This window comes from Vombatus ursinus, unplaced genomic scaffold (genome assembly GCF_900497805.2).
Source record: "Vombatus ursinus unplaced genomic scaffold, bare-nosed wombat genome assembly UNPS02014799.1, whole genome shotgun sequence".
Taxonomy (NCBI): Eukaryota; Metazoa; Chordata; class Mammalia; order Diprotodontia; family Vombatidae; genus Vombatus; species Vombatus ursinus.
This window is the reverse complement of record NW_020954577.1, coordinates 43,267,981-43,277,593: the sequence shown is the minus strand read 5'-3', so window position 1 is coordinate 43,277,593 and position 9,613 is coordinate 43,267,981. Positions and strand designations below refer to the sequence as shown.

The following is a 9,613-nucleotide window of genomic DNA, read 5'->3' as shown; positions in this document are numbered from 1 at the left end:
CCAAAGTAGGAAGGTTGACCTGATGTGTTCTATGGCAAAATCGGATGTCGAGAGACCCTAATGGTAAGCTTTGGTAAGAGCAGACTATATGCCTTCTTAAGAAAGTGATCATGTCTGTATTGTCTCCAATGCTGCAAGATGTAGTACCTAGATCAATCTGCCTGTGGCTTTAGGACAGAAATGGCCAGAAGGGTGGGCATGGGTCATTCTGTTGTGGAGGGAAATGTTTCCCCTCCTGATTGATCTTGGGGCCAGTCTCCTTTCCTTAATCTGTTCATCTGGGATCAGCAGACCCAGTTAATGCTTGGCCTCTGCCTGGCATAGCTGCAGATGCCGCCATATCTGGTCCAGAGATTTTGCACGTGTCTATACATACATGTGTATGTATATACACATATGTGCTTATATGTAATGTATTTTTATTATGAACTTAATGTATTTTATAAAAAATTATTAATATATAATGCATATAATATATACATAATATAATATACATGTATGCATATAATATACACATGTAATATATAATGTATATATAATATAATATAAAATAATATATTTTATTATGAATTTAATAACTACCAAACAAAACATTATATATGTGTATACACACACACACATACATAATGCTTTGCTGCCTTCCTTCTGCACCTCCTTCAACCCATCCCAAAACTCTGCTATGGTGATCTTCCCTATTTTCCCAGATCACAGTCTGACTTCTAGACCAGAGGTATCAAATAGGCAGTTCTGAATGGGGGTCAAATTGAACTAAAATGTAATTGGGAAATGTTCAAAAAATACATAAAAATAAAATACAACATAGACAATGTGAATTTATGATTTTCTAAGTCAAAATGTGGCCTGCTTCTATTTGAGTTTGACACCATTGTTCTAGACCATCATGGCGATAGGGGAAAGGCAACAAGCATTTATATAGCGCCTACTGTATTCCAGGCACTATGCTAAGTGCTTAACAAATATTATCTTATTTGATCCTCACCGCAACATTGGAGAGGTAATTATCCCCATTTTATAGTTTAGAATGCTTAGGTAAATGAAGGTTAAGTGACTTGGGGTTATACCATAAGTAATTGTATGAAGCCAGATTTGAACTCAGGTCTTCCTGACTCCAGGCCCAGCACTCTATCCACTGGGCCACCAGTGACCTCTAATAGAGGTCACAGACCTATGAAATATTATAGAATTATTATAGGCTATGAAATATTATAGAATTATTATAGGCTATGACATACTATAGACTTATTAGAGGAAAGTTGAGTAGGGAGTGAGAGACAACACTTTGGGCAGGGAGGCTTGAAGGCACCTGGGAAGAAAACAAAGATCTGGAACCAGAGCTGAAGGGGGAGTGCATTCCAAGCAGGGTGATGGTTTGTGCAAATTCGAGAAGGCAGAAGACGAGCGTCTCAGAAATGCTGGTTGTCCAGTTAAATTGAAATCGGGGATTCAGGAAGGGAAGCAGTGGGAGATTGGGCTGCAGAGGAAGGCTGCTGCCTTTTCTGCAGACTAGACTTAGATGTGGGGGGACAGGAGCGGGGAGTGGGGTGAAAGGATTTTCTCCACCTGCTTCTGCTGCTTTGGGTTCTGGAGGGGAAACATCACAGGGAATGTAGAAATGGCAGAAATCTGCTAATGGACTACATGGGAGGAGCAGAGAGGTTTGCCCCGGTCACTAGAACTCTAGGGTCCTAGGTCTTGAGCAGGAAACGACCTTAGAGATCATCCAAACCAATCCTTTCACTTTACAGATGAGGAAAACAAGGCCCAGTAGAAGTGACTTGTCCAAGGTCACATGGTCATATAGAGTGAGATACAAGATGGGATCCAGGTACTCAAACTGTGACTTTAGCGTTCTTTCCATACCATGGATCATGAAATATTAGTGGAATACATTGCTAAGGTTACTTTCTCCAACCCTCTTATGTACTAGCAGGCCAGGTCCCCAGACAGAGGCTGGCTTCTTCTCTTCTCAGGATTCTAGAGATAACCCTGCGGGATTAAGGGTGTCTTTCTAATGCTATTTCTCTTAAGCCCCCACCAATGTGCTCCTCCCAATTGATTTTCGGTTGGTATCAATTAGCCAGGTGCCAAAGCAGGTGAGAAAAGTATAATCTTAGAGAGCTACCTAGAACACCAAGTTAAGTGACTTGTCCAGGGTCATACAGATGGTATGTGTCAGAGGCACACTCCTCTCCTGACTCTTGATTTTCTCTACCATTCCACAGAAGCCTCCTCATCTTAGGCATTCACTCTATCCATGGACTTCTCACACTGGAAGTACACTTTGCTCTATCAGCCTCTTCCTTTCTCTGTTTGGATTGTCAGACAAACTGAAACCTGGGAAAGACCTAGCTTAAAAAGGCCAGGGTCTCCCACTGCCTCCAGGGCCATCGTCGGTCATCCTGACCTATGTCTTACCACTGGACCCAGATGGCTCCAGAGGAGAAAGTGAGGCTGGTGACTTTGCACAGTGACAGATTGAAGTGAGCTTACATCCAGTTCTCCTGAGTGTCATTCTGTCACCTTCCTGATGTCACTGGTCCTCTTCAAGAATGAAAGACAAACAACAACATGTAATAACAATAATAACATATTACTCTAAACAGCATAAACATATGAAAGTTATTATTACTATTATTATCATTATAATTATTGTTATTAGCCTCTTAATTGGGTGCCCATCCCAGGTTGCTCTCTCTATCCCCTCCCCATTCCACAATTATCTCTCAGATTTTTGTCTCCTTTCTCCCAAATAAAAATGCATATATGGAGCACATCACAGTGTGGTATTGGGAAGAAAGCAATCACTTTGATGTTAATCATAGTGCGGCATAAATGAGTGATAGGCTTTTTGTTTTCACTGCGGTTATTTGTATTTTGAGAAACCAGTTCTGTAACCCAAACGGATCTGACTTGTAGAATGTGTGTGTCTGTGTAGGGAGGCTGTTGGTGTTGAGTAGTTTTTACTCATGCCCAACTCTTTATGACCCCATTTGGAGTTTTCTTGGAAAATACTGGAGTGGTTTGTCATTTCCTTCCCCAGCTCATTTTACAGGATGAGGAACTGAGGCAAACAGGGTGAATCAACTTGCGCAGGGTCACACAGCTAGTAAGTGTCTGAGGCTGGATTTGAACTTAGGAGGATAGGATGAGTCTTCCTGACTCCAGGCCCAGCACTCTGCTCATAAAGTGGAGAGATATTGAAGAGCAAAGATTGAAGGGGGAGGCTTCTTTGTTTAACCACCCCCCTCCCTCCAGGTGGCACCTTTATGCACTGTTTCTGAAAAGTGACTGGCTTGCTTAATCAGTCATATATCTTGGGTTATTGCTATGAATGAGAAGAGCAGAGCAGGACAGGAGCAAGAAGGCTCTTGGAATCTCTGATGTCCCCCAACTAAATCTCTGATGTCCTCCAACCATAGCTTTCAAAGCTGGCCGTGCTTCCAAGGAGACTTTTGAGAAGATACTTTATTAAGAATGGGAGGGGCCAAGAATAAGCTTAGCGTCCCAAACTACAGGCTTCATCATGAAGCTGGGTCTGCCGGAGCCAGCTTGAATCAGGTCTGTGAACCAGGGTTAGCAAACTATGGCACCTAGGTCAGATAGCCTGCACGCAGTCTGTTTTTGTATGGCCCTTGAGCTAAGAATAGTTTTTACATTTTAAAACAAAGTTTTATACCACTCCATACCTTGTTTGGTCAGGCATTGCTTTAGAGAAAAGGTGGGACGTAGGAATGAATGATGGGAGAGGCTTCGTTAGTGGGGTCTGGATGAGGAGACATTTTTAGGCGAGGAGACAATAGTGAAATAAGTGTGGTGGAGTTGTGAAAGTGATGACTTTGTGGTTACGGTCCCTGGTTTGAATCCCCACCTTTTCTTGTTATTACCTGGGTGACCTTGGCTATGCAAATCCTTTCTGCTTCCTGCCTTCAACTTTCTAATCTAGAAAATTAGGAGTTTAGACCAGATACCCTATGAGGTGACTCCCAACTCTTCAAATCCTTCATTTTGAATCTTTGAACAAGGTCAAACTTTCTGAACGGATTCTATTTTCATTACAATGGCATCCTGTCACGAAGGGAATGTCTGCTTCAGCCCATCTACAAAATTAGAATATACTGAGAAACACAATTCTTTTATAAAGCCATAATCTCTGAGTTATTTTGAGGCCATCTATCAAGTTACAAATACCTCTAATGAGCACACTCAGTAACTGGAGGGCTTCCTTCCTAGCCTCCGGGCAGCAGCAGGCAAAGGGGTGATTATACCTTACCCTCTTTGAGAATGTCAAGGTTAGTCCAAAGCAGTAACAACTCATCTTTATATAGCACTTTGAGCTTTAAAAAGCACTGTTCTTCTAGCAGCACAGGGAGGTAGCATCAAGTGCCAGGCTGAGAATTGTTTGGTTGTGTTTTATCGAAGGCGATTGTTTTCATTGTATAAACAGTTTAATCACTTTTTTGGGGGGTATAATTTTAAGTTGTTTCTTAAAGTTATTTGAGAAATGCATAGCACCCTTAGCAATATATTAGCATGACTGTCTTCCTTACCCTTTCCAATGCCAACTATTCCCATTTTAGCTAATCTGTAGGGTGTGGGATCAAACCTTAGAGTTATTTAATTTGCATAATTCATGATTTGGAAAAAAATACTTTTTATATGGTTGTTAATAATTTGTACTTCTTTTAAGAAATGTGTATTTTATCCTTTGATCCATTGTCCATTGAGGGACAAATATTGGTATTATGTATTTGTATTAGTTCCCCATATCTTGGATATCAGATATTTATGAGAGGTATTTACTATGAAGACACCCCTTCCCACATTTTCTACTTTTCTTTTAAGTTGAGCTGGATTGATTTTATTTGTACAAAAGCTTTTCAATTTCATATAATTTGAATTATGGTTCACAGTGGGTTAGGAGTAAAGTTAGCGACAGCACTAGTGCTGCAACCATGTGTGATGAATGGTGAGACTCTAGAAGGAATTTTTCTGAGAGGTATTTACTATAAAAAGCTCTCCCTCCCCCTAATTTACTAGTTTTTTTTAGTCCAGCTTGCTTGACTTTATTTGTTCAAAAGCATTCCAAAGCATTTGTACAATCCAAAAACATTTATTAAGCACCTATTATGTTGTTGTAGATGGCAACCCAGTCATTTCTTCCTATCCTGAATGATTTCTGTCAATGTATTTCCATAAAGTCTCTACAAAAGAAAGACCTATCCAACAAAATCGAGGTCTTCCTTTAAGATTAAAATAATTTTTTAAAGGCTAATGGATTGTAGCTCTGGCAGCATCTTATAATCTAGAAAAGCTTTGGTAATGGAATGCCTCTGCTTTGGGTGAAGAGCAGCCCAGTTAAAGATGGAGAAATCCATCTCCAAAATTTGGGTCACCAGGTAATGAATTCTTTGGGCATAGTAACCTATGAAACAGATAAAAATGTCAGGGCAGCCGACAGACCGTCCACCTGTTACCTTTCATTCTGCCTATATGACTGGCCCATTCCTTTTTCCATTTGTTGGTTTGTTTTTGATAGACCTGTGATTTTATCAGCATAGGGAATACCTGATGAGAAAATTTCCTCTATCCATATGGGTCAGGATCTGTTCTGCAGCTAAAAATCTCAAAAAAGTTGTTGAGAGATGAAATGATTTTTCCAGTGTTATACAGCTAGTATGTGCCAAAGGCAGGACTCAAAAGCAGATCTTCCTGCCTGAGAGTCAGGCTTTCTCTCTCTTGCCCTTAGTTTACCTGCTCATACATGTCTTTTCTGCTTCTTCTCAATGGCGAGATGCAGCAGCCTGCTTCCATTCATACCATGAACATTGCATTGGCCATTGGTTCACCTGCAGTTCGGATTCTGCTGAGATCTTGGTGTGCCATGATACGCAGCCACAGAGCATCACTGAGAGTGTTAGTCTTTGAAAACAGGGACTTTGGTGGCAGAAAGCAATTTTCACATGACTTCAGTAAGAAACCAACATTCCTTGTAGACTCTTAGCATCCATCAGATAGAGTTGCCATGCTAGTATTTTCTCTAACTTTACCCCTAACCCTTTGTGACCCATAATTTTCACCAACCCCTGGACTCAGGGAGGGGTAGTGAGAGGAGACTTTCCCTATCTTCTTCACATGGTAGTGGGATGAGGGATGATCTTATAAAACTTAAGCCTTGATGAATGGTTGTTTCAGCACAGTTTATGGGACTTTTCTCTTTGACATTTAAGCTCTAGCAAGTGACTTTCTCATGAAGAGATCCTTTGATTCTTTAAAACAACAATGTTATTGTTGCCCTCCAAAAGCCTCTCTCCAACAATCAGAGTTATATATAAACCAGCAAGAATGCATTCATCAGACTTGGAAACACGGCTTTGTAAAGACTGACAAGAAGACAGTTTAGTAGTTGAAAAAGTATCTTTTCTGCAGAACATTCCCTTGAGGTTAGAGAAATGGCATTAATGCCCGTCGGATATTTGCATCAGCATTTTTTTCAGCATTAAAGAAGGCAGGAAAATCTATCTTTGTTTTATAGAGATTTTCTTTGGCCCTTCAGACTTCAGAGCAATCCCTTGCTTGTCCCTTGCCAACAAAGACTTAACATTTACCAGAGGATCAGGGAGAATTCCGTGGGCATTCAAACCGTGGTTGATTAGAAAAGCCAGCATTTAGCAATGAAGCCGTGCAACTAATCTGCAGCTTGGAATATTTTGGAAGGCTATCACAGAGTGTGGCCGACAGCTGTCAAGCCAAGAAGGTCTTGTCTCATAAAGAACCCCTTCAAGACTCTAAGTATCTCCCAGACCCTTCCAGCTATAACATACTTTTGCCTGGTTGGAGGTTTCTAATACTTCCTAAGAGCCAATATAAAATCACAGAATTTCATAATGGTAATGTGACATTCCAGGGTTGGTTTAATATGTATCAGCTAGCGATTTGCTGTACAACCCACTGAGTGTCTTGGCATAAGTTATTTTGATAAGTTTGTAGGATGGAATGGTGATGGTCCTTGCCAAGAGTGAGTTTTTTTTTTTTTTCAGTGTGATGGATTTCATGTTCAAAGTTTCAAGGGGGTTGAGAAACTTACAGATTTTCAGTAAATGAAGTCGTTTTACCGTCTACTCCCACACTAAACCATGCAAAGCAATAAAGGGAAAACCTTCGCATTTGCATACAATGAGAAGTTCCGCTGCAGAGTTCTCCAGCTTCCATGATGACAGGATAACCAATTCTCAAGACCTGGCTGCTGAGACGATTCCCTAATATGTTCTGCTATTCACTGCCCTAATTATATTTCCTATCAAGGGTACCTTCATTGAATGATAATTATTGTTCCTTTGTATGGAGTCATTTTCTCCTGGTTAGATTAATAATTTTATCTTGTCTAAGTTGCCATGTTCTGCTTGGTAAGGAAATGGGGCCCTCCTTTAAAACTGAAAAGAGAGAGGCCTTGTGAAGTAGTGGATGGGGGGGCTATGCTTCCTGGGTCAAAGAACTTCTCCTATCACATATTGGCGACGTGACTCTGGGCTAGTCACTCCTCACCCCCAATTCCCAAGAAGTATAAAAATTACAGAGGAGTTACTATGCATTGGTAGGGGGAGTTTCCTTGTTGGGAGTTCCAGTGAGTTAAAACATAGGTGAAGTACCAAAAAAGCCTTAAAAAAACTCAGAAAGGAAATAAAACTCATCATATTTTCCTCATTTAGCCAATAGCATTTCCAACTGAAGTAGTAGTCTAATTATGCCATGGTCACCCCAAATAGATTATTCCATTACTCAATCAACAAATACTTTTTCTTCATTTACGATGATATGTGACCTAGTCTAATAGAAAGAAGTTTAAGACACATTCATGACACTTGATGATTTCTTAGGAGCAGTGTTCTCTCAATGTTTTTTTTTAATTTTTTGGGTAGGGGGGAGGAAGGTGTTTGTTGTATAGTAGGGATAGTCATACTTAAATCCTTCCCTAAAGCTTTTTACTATTATTTTTCAATATTTCTTAAATTTCAGTGTGCTGAATTAAAGGTCCCACCTCTGGAAGGGGTAAAGGAAAAATAGGGGTTTAGGGCCAATTGGGATAATGAATGAGGATAAAACATCACACTGGTAGAGAGCTTTAGAGTTCATGAAGTTCTTTCCATGTAATAGACTTATGAAAAAGGTAGGTAGTACCATTATTCCCATTTTACAGATGAAGAAGGAAACTGAGGTTGAAACTGAGAAGGAAAAGCCCAAAGAACACAATGGCATCAAGATCCCAGTTGATCCCAGTAAACCTAATCCAAATGAAGCAGAGTTTGATAATCTATATTTGGATATGAATGGAATCACCCATTCTTGTACACGCCCTGAAGACAAACCAGCACCAAAAAATGAAGATAAAATGATGGTTGCAATTTTTGAGTATATCAATAGACTCTTCAATATAGTAAGACCAAGGCAACTTCTCTACAAGGCAATGGATGGAGTAGCTCCAGTGCTAAAATGAACCAGCAGCATTCTAGGAGGTTTAGAGCATCAAAGGAAGGAATGGAAGCAACTATAGAGAAGTAATGATTCAGGGAAGAAATACCCTCAAAAGGTGGCTTTCTTTCTCCAGAAGAGATCAAAGAAAGATTTGACAGCAATTATATCACACCAGGAACTGAGTTCATGGACAATCTTGCTAAATGCCTTCGATATTACATTGCTGATCATTTAAATAATGACCCTGGGAGGGAAAATTTGACAGTTATTTTTTCTGATGCTAGTGCTCCTGGTAAAGGAGAACATAAAATCATGGATTATATTAGAAGATAAAGAGCTCAACCTAACCATGACCCAAATACTCATTATTGCTTATGTGGAGCAGATGCTGATCTCATTATACTTGGACTTGCCACACGAGAGCCAAACTTCACAATGATTACGGAAGAATTCAAACCCAACAAGCCAAAACCACGTGGTCTTTGTAATCAGCTCGGGCACGAGATCAAGGACTGCCAGGGTTTGCCAATGGAACAACGGGGAGAGCATGATCACTTTGAATAAAGTCTTCCTGCTTCAGAAAGAGAGTTAATCTACGTTCGGCTAAATGTGTTTCGTGAGTATTTAGAAAGAGTATTAACCATGGCCAGCCTGCCATTTACTTTTGATATTGAGAGAAGTATCAATGACTGGGTTTTCATTTTTTTTCTTTGTGGGAAATGACTTCCTTCCACATATGCTGTCTTTGAAGATTAGGGAAGGGAACTGACAGTTTAGTTAATACATACAAAAATGTGGTGCATGAAACAAGAGACTCATTGGATCATTGATTTAGAGCTGAAGAAACATTAGAGCTCATCTTATCCAATTCCCTCATCTAACAGATGAAGAACCTGAGGCCCACAGTAGTTAAATAACTGAGCTAAGGCCCTAGAGGTTATCCTTGGCAAAGACAGGACATTGACCCAGGTGTTCTGATTGCAAATTCAGAAGCCCATGGAGGCATTCTGAGAAAATGGAATGCAGGTAACAGTAATTCAACCACTGAGCAACAAACATCACCACTGTGACACTGTTGGCGTTGTTTGTCCTTCCTGTTCAAAGAGAACCAAGACGCGTGTCT

At 40.2% G+C, this 9,613-nt stretch overlaps 1 pseudogene; it reads left to right on the top strand.

Annotated features, from left to right (window-relative positions):
* The first annotated feature begins 5,812 nt into the window (after positions 1-5,812).
* LOC114050343 lies at positions 5,813-9,320 on the top strand (annotated as a pseudogene).
* The last annotated feature ends 293 nt before the right edge of the window (positions 9,321-9,613 follow it).